This window comes from Malaclemys terrapin, chromosome 9, assembly GCF_027887155.1.
Source record: "Malaclemys terrapin pileata isolate rMalTer1 chromosome 9, rMalTer1.hap1, whole genome shotgun sequence".
Classification (NCBI taxonomy): Eukaryota; Metazoa; Chordata; order Testudines; family Emydidae; genus Malaclemys; species Malaclemys terrapin.
In genome coordinates, this window is record NC_071513.1 from 55151269 (window position 1) to 55158272 (window position 7004).

Genomic DNA, 7004 nt, shown 5'->3' on the forward strand with positions numbered 1-7004 from the left:
ATGGAAGGAGCCTGCCGAACTCGGCACCCCTGCACTCTGCCAGGGGAAAGTGCTGCTGGGTCCAAGCATAGAGCTACACCCCTCAGACAGCAATCTTCTCCTGGGACCTGAGCCAAACCCCATTCGAGGCAAGGGTAGGGCTGCTACTGATTTCAGGAGCTGTGGAGCAGACCCTTGCTACTAAACGTGCCCAGGGAAAGGACAGAGACTGGGACAGGAGGAGACAGGTAAGGGCAGAGATAATGAAGGACTGAGAAACAGAAAGCAGAGGATGAGCCCCAGCCCACACTAGGGTGACCAGGTGTCCCGATAAAATCGGAACCATCCCAATATTTAGGTGTTTGTCCCCAAAGATCGGCCAGGACGCAATTATTCCCGATATTTCGCTCTGCCGGCAGCTTTTTTTATTTTTTGCTCCACCGGCAGCATTCGGCTTTTTTTTTTTTTTTTCTCTGCTGGTGGAAACCCCCTCCACTCCCCATGTGTCCCGATATTTTCTTCCTCTCATCTGGTCACCCTAGCCCACAGTGAGGGCCACAGGAGCAGACACAGGGACAGAAATAGCAAGGAAGGGAATGCTGCCAGCCATTGACTTTATTCCCAGTGTTTCCATCGGTCAGGAGCACAGCACTGAGTCTAGGACAGAGCAAAGACAGCAGCTGGTTCTGCTCAGTTCGGGATTGCACCTGGCCTAGCAAGCAACCAGTGTTTGGTCTGACAGAGCCAGAGTTTGCCGACCTTCAGGTCACTGCAAAGCCCGTCGTCTATTTCCTAACACAGCTCTTCCTGGGGCTGGTGGGGGAGGAGAAGGGGTTGTTTTTCTCTTTAGGGGTGTGGAAAGTCCTTGACTTTTTTGTTTGCTGGGTTATTTTTTGCTAAGTGTTTTTATTAGGGTTACCATTCGTCCGGATTTACCCAGACATGTCCTCCTTTTTGTGTTAAAAATAGCGTCCAGGGGGGAATTTGTAAATCACTAAAAATGTCCGGGATTTCCCCCCCATCCAGAGCGAGGCGCGGCTGGGAGGGCTGCAGGAAAGTCAGCCGCTCGCATGGGGCTCTGGCAGCCAGAGCCCTTCCCCCGCAGCTTGCCGGGCTGGACTCCGGAGCAGCTGTAGAGCTCCTCCTCCCCCCCTCCCTCCCCGCATTCTGAGCCGGCCGGCCTGCCGGGCCGTTTGCATCGGCCTCGGCAGCTCCTCCTCCCCTGCAGCCCAGCGCCCCGCTCCGGCAGCACTGTGCAGGGGCAGGGACCGGGTTGTGTGTTGCGCTGGGGAGTGCACCCACGTGTCTGGCTCCGCACAGAGCCCAACACCATGTTCTGACCCGCGGGGTAAGGGGGCCAGGGGGCAGGAGAAAGGGCAGGGAGATTTTGGAGGGGGCAGTCAAGAGACGGGGAGGGGGGGTTGGGAGTTCGGGGGGGCTTTTTGGGGGGGTGGAGAAGGTTTTGGGCAGTCAGGGTACAGGTAGGGGGTAGGGTCCTGGGGGGCAGTTAGGGGGGTTCTTAGGAGGGGGCAGTTAGGGGACAAGGAACAGGGAGGCTTAGGTAGGGGGTGGGGTTCTGGGGGGCAGTTAGGAGCAGGGGTCCCAGGAGGGGGCAGTCAGGGGACAAGGAGCGGGGGGGGGGTTTGGGAGTTCTGGGGGGGGGGGGCTGTCAGGGGGCAGGGGTGGGGAGAGGGATTGGAGCAGTCAGGGGACAGGGAGCAGAGGGGTTTAGATGGGTCGGGAGTTCTGGGGGGGGCTGTCAGGGGGTGGGGAGTGGTTGGATGGGGTGTGGGAGTCCCAGGGGTCTGTCTGGGGGTGGGGGTGTGGATAAGGGTTGGGGCAGTCAGGGGACAGGTAGGGGGTAGAGTCCTAGGGGGCCAGTTAGGATGGGGGGAAGGTCTCAGGAGGGGGCAGTCAGGGGACAAGAGGCAGGGAGGCTTAGGTAGGGTGTGGAGTCCTGGGGGGCAGTTAGGGGCAGGGGTCCCAGGAGGGGGCAGTCAGGGCACAAGGAACGGGGGGAGGGTTGGGGATTCTGAGGGGGGCGGGAAGTGGGAGGGGCAGGGGCAGGGCTCCTCCCGTCCTCTTTTTTGCTTGCTGAAATATGGTAACCCTAGGTTTTATACTTTCTGTAAATGCTTCTAGCGAGCATTGGAGAGAGATCAACAGTTATCGGACAGAATGTTTTCTCGGTGGAAAATACCATCTTGTCCAAATCAAAACTTTCTGATCTCTGAAATCGAACGTGCTGATTTCAACAAACAAACAAAAACCAAAACACTGGAACGAAGCATTTCAATAAGGTTGAAACTTTCCTTTTTGACCTTATCAGAACAGAGTGGAACATTTTGATTCTTCATTTCAAAATGACCTTTCGTTGCAAAATGTATATTATTTTTATATTCTTATAAATCAGAATGTGAAATAAAACTTTTAAATGGTTGCAATCGGAACAAAATGACTTGATTTGATTGAAAACAATTGTTTCGATTGACCTGAAACAAAAAGTTTTCAAAAATTCTGTTGGCAATGAAAACAACTTTTGAAACGGTGGAATGTCCCACATAACAAATTGGGGTTCCTGCACAGCTCTAACCAGAGGCTCAAAACATGGAAAGTGAAATCACATACAATCCTGGGGCAATGTGATGTCTAGCGATTTATTCGTGACCCTACAAATGACTCACTATGTGACGTGACACTACTTTACCTTTCTGCTCAGTTTATTCAGCCATAAGGTGGGCCTAGTCAGATGGACCTCAGAGGGTTGTTAGGAAGCATCATTCATGTTTGCAAAGTGATTTCAGACCCTCAGACAAAAGGGGAAATTATTTGGTTATTGTCAAAATGGACCCCCTGGCCACCAACCCCTGGTGGGGCATGCTGCAAAGGGAATCAGAGCCAGGTCCCTGATTCCAGAACCTGCACGGAAAAAACACCAAACTGAACAGAAGGTTGCGAGGGGCCTTCTGTTCTGGGATTCCCTTCCTTGGCGTGAATCCTCTCTGCCCTCCGATGGCATGAAAGCCCCAACTTTGCAGCCTGAGTGGGTTATTCAAAGACTAATGCACTTTTCCTTCCTTCACCTCAACTCTCTATGTCCACTTGTCACCCAGGGGCGGTCAAAGGTAGATGAGGGTGACACACGTGATTTCTTGCTTGCGTACGTCTACGTTCTAAGCTCTTGCTAAAGATAAGCTTCCAAACATCTTTAGCACTAAGCTCTCCTGGGCAGAGTTATTTGTTAAGTAATAAGCGTTTTAGTGTGGTAAGCGGATTAGATGGGAAAGCAGCACCTGACTAATGTAGTATTAGCCATGAGCTAAAAGGCTCCCACCAGCTAGTCCACCTCAACTGCCCAGAGAGGGATCTGCTGGCTGGAGCATGAGGACACCAGGGCACCAGTAGTAAAAAGCAAAGTGACAGTGGAAACGAATGACAGAAGCAGCCGCTTTCCTCTAACACGGAACAAGGGACTTTATTGGAATAAAAAAACCAGTGTCATCCCTAATGCTGCTCCCTCTCTTTCTCTTCTTCACTGCAGAGATCTTGTCCAGGTTCCGGCTGCAGATTTAAAGAGACAGTGCACAGACGCCACATCCTCCCCACCTGCCCTGTGTTAAAAAGAACATAAGCATGGCCAGACTGGGTCAGACCAATGTTCCATCTAGCCCAGTATCCTGTCTTCCAACAGTGGTCAATGCCAGGCATTTCAGAGGGAATGAACAGAACAGGGCAATTATCAAGTGATCCATCTCCTGTCACCCATTCCCAGCTTCTGGCAAACAGAGGCTAGGGACACTTCAGAGCACCCAGTTTGGCCCATCCTTTCTCCTTGGGATGGGTTTTGCCAAGATGATTCATTTGAGAGCCAGGGATGATAGTGAAGTTGTCAGCGGTGATAGACAAAGGGGAATGCAGATGTGGATCCATGTCCATATCATGATCAGTGGAACTGGAGTCAGAGCGCCCATGTTCCCTGGAGGGACTGATATTGACGGGACACCAGGAGAACAGGCAGTGTGGGGAGCCGGGCTGGAAGCAACAAGGTCAGGACAGAGCAGTGCACAGAGTTTAATAAAGTTCCACTTGTTCAGCTTATCCGCCTCCAGCCTCACTCTTTGCAAATGAAACGTGGTGGCAGCACAGGAGTGGTGAGTTCTCCGCAGTGCAGCAGCTGGTGGCGTGTGCCGTGGCACATGGTATGATGACCCCTGAAGCCTTGGATTTTGCAGACACAAACCTAGCCCAGCGATGGATCCTGCACTCACTCTGAAGCTCACCATGGCCTCACAGGAGTCCTAGGAGCCCTGGGGACCTATTGCTCCTCAAAACAGAATGAGGGAGGACTGGTTTGTCACTAGAGACCCATCCTAAGGGAAGGGGATGGCCCCCTATGCTACTGCCTTACGCACACTGGCTGCCACATGCGATTCTGGGGACTTGTCAGACTCCCTGATTCAGGACAGGACAGTCTGCGGCACTTGGGATCCCGCCTGCGGAAGCGGCTGCTCCAGGAATGCGATCTCAGACTAGACAGATGCTTACCCATGGGATGTGCAGTGGAAGCTGCAAGAGAAAGTATGACAGCCCTAGGAGGCACAACAGCCCCAGAAGTATGTACAGTGAGACAAGAGCAAAGGCGAACAGGTGGCCAGGGCTTCATACTCATTGTGAGATGCACTTACCGAGGGAGACGGCATGAGCAGGTAGAGTCTCTGCACTGGACAGCATTGCAAGGAACGTGGCAAGTTGAGCCATTTTAGCAGCATGTGCCAGAGCAGAGGAAGGATCCAGAAAGATTCAGCCAGACTTGTACAAAAGGGGGAGGGCACACTGGACAGCGGTGGTGACATGATGACTCTCTCCTGGAGTCCAAAAACATTTCAGGCTCAGACTGAGATGACATACATTGGACACCTGCTCACAGCAGAGGGACTGAAAGCAGGTCCCAACAAGAGCAAGGCAGTCAGACCTGCCAGCTCCAGAAGATGTGAAAGAGGAACGGTGCCTAATAGGAATGATAAATGTTCTGTCTACACCGGGCTGCAGTAATGGAACCCATTCGTCAATTCACATGGCAGGATGTTGAGTGGGACCGGGCAGATCCCCAACAGCAGACATTTAACACACTGAAACAAATGATAACGGTTGCCCCATCCTGAAATATTACCAGGCAGGAGAGTGACACTCCAGCGTGTTGCATCAGAGAAAGGATTGGGTGCAGGAGCAGCTGGTCACTTACGCCAGCAGAGACCTGTCAGAGACTGAACAGGGATCCACCCAAATAGAAAAAAAATACTTCTGGGTGTGGTGTTTGGAGTGGAATGATTCCATCGGGACAGCTGGGGCCACCCAGCAATAGGGCAATCTGACCACAGACCCATAGAGACAATCATGGCAAAGCCACCTCTTAGTGCTCCAAAGAGATTGCAACCCATGTTGATGTGCCTTCAGTGCTACCAGCTAGAGACCAGTCACTGTCAAGGACTATTACTGGTGTGAGCTAGCACACTGAGCAGGACATATATACCCAGCATCAGCAAGCTGGGGGAAGGGGCTCAAGGCACACTGCAGCATGTTAATGGATTCAGTGTCCTAGTTTCAACAGCAAAGCAGATGGAAATCAAAGAGGTGATGGAAAAGGACATCTAGTCAAGAGAGCAATACTAGCAGGGTGGCCAGGAGAGAAAAGCCATATATTGGTAGAAGCAGAAACATAAACATGCAACTCTGCTGCTTGGTGGAAGGATGGGACACCTGCCTGTCGTGTGATAACCACCAGCAGAAAGAGACTGTTACCATGTGAGCTGCCCACCCAACCATGGGAAAAGATTGGAGCAGGTGTATTTACCTTCAAGGAAAAGCAGCACAGTGGACTATTATTCACCACTCAATGCCTTGCCTGATACCAGAAGCAAGTCAGTCATTGGCGAACTGAACGCCTGTTTGCGAGATGTAGCATTCCGGATGTGACGTTGCACCCCATAATGCTTTATAGGAATATGCTTATGAGTGTAATTATGACATAAATGGAATATGTTTTATGCTAGATATGCCATGTAGCATATCTTTGCAAAGGTTATGATCTCCTGAATATATTCATCCTATTTGTATGCATGTAACATCTTTATATCTGAAGTTATGAGCGTTGGGTCTATGCTTGTAATTAAAATGTTTGCTGTAGGAAGCACATAAAACAGATTTGGTCAACATAGTGTGAAGGGGTTATTCAAGTAATTCAACTTAACTAACAATGGACTTTGGGAGACACCAATCCACATCTGAGCTTTCTTGGGACCGTTCACATTAACATATAAACAATGGTGTCGGCCTGCAAAAAGCTGAATAATTCATAGACATGTGACTTGCCCAGGTGGCTAGAGACCCCATCTTGTGGCTGTGATGTGGCACAACAGAGAGAATATAAGAGGCCCTGGAAACCCCTCCATTTTGTCTTCAGCTGGCTCAGAGGATAGCCTCTCCATCCCAAAGGGATGCCTGAAAGAAACGGGAACAAAAGACAGTAATTATAGGAGTGTGAGTGATTGCTGGACCCAGACTAGGAAGGAGTCTAGTCTGTGAAACAAGCTTATTGGAACATCTCTGAGGGTGAGATTTACCTGCATTTAGTTTCCTACTGTATTAGGCTTAGACTTGCGTGGTTTTTTTTTTATTTTGCTTGGTAATTTACTTTGTTCTGTCTGTTATTACTTGGAACCACTTAAATCCTACTTTTTATATTTAATAAAATCACTTTTTGCTTATTAAGTGACCCAGAGTATGTATTAATACCTGGGGGAGCAAACAGCTGTGCATATCACTCTATCAGTGTTATAGAGGGCGAACAATTTATGTTTACCCTGTGTAAGCTTTATACAGAGTAAAACGGATTTATTTGGGGTTTGGACCCCATTGGGAACTGGGTATCTGGGTGTTGGAGATAGGGGCACTGCTTAAGCTGTTTTCAGTTAAGCCTGCAGCTTTTGGGGGACGTGGTTCAGACCTGGGTCTGTGTTGCAGTGTCT

The 7004-nt window shown here is 50.3% G+C and overlaps 1 long non-coding RNA gene across 1 annotated transcript; it reads left to right on the forward strand.

Annotated features, from left to right (window-relative positions):
• The first annotated feature begins 1173 nt into the window (after positions 1–1173).
• On the forward strand, positions 1174–6743 carry LOC128843343 (uncharacterized). The gene is made up of 2 exons (XR_008446226.1): positions 1174–1327; positions 3521–6743. It is a non-coding gene; the product is annotated as an uncharacterized LOC128843343 (long non-coding RNA).
• Positions 6744–7004: the final 261 nt, after the last annotated feature.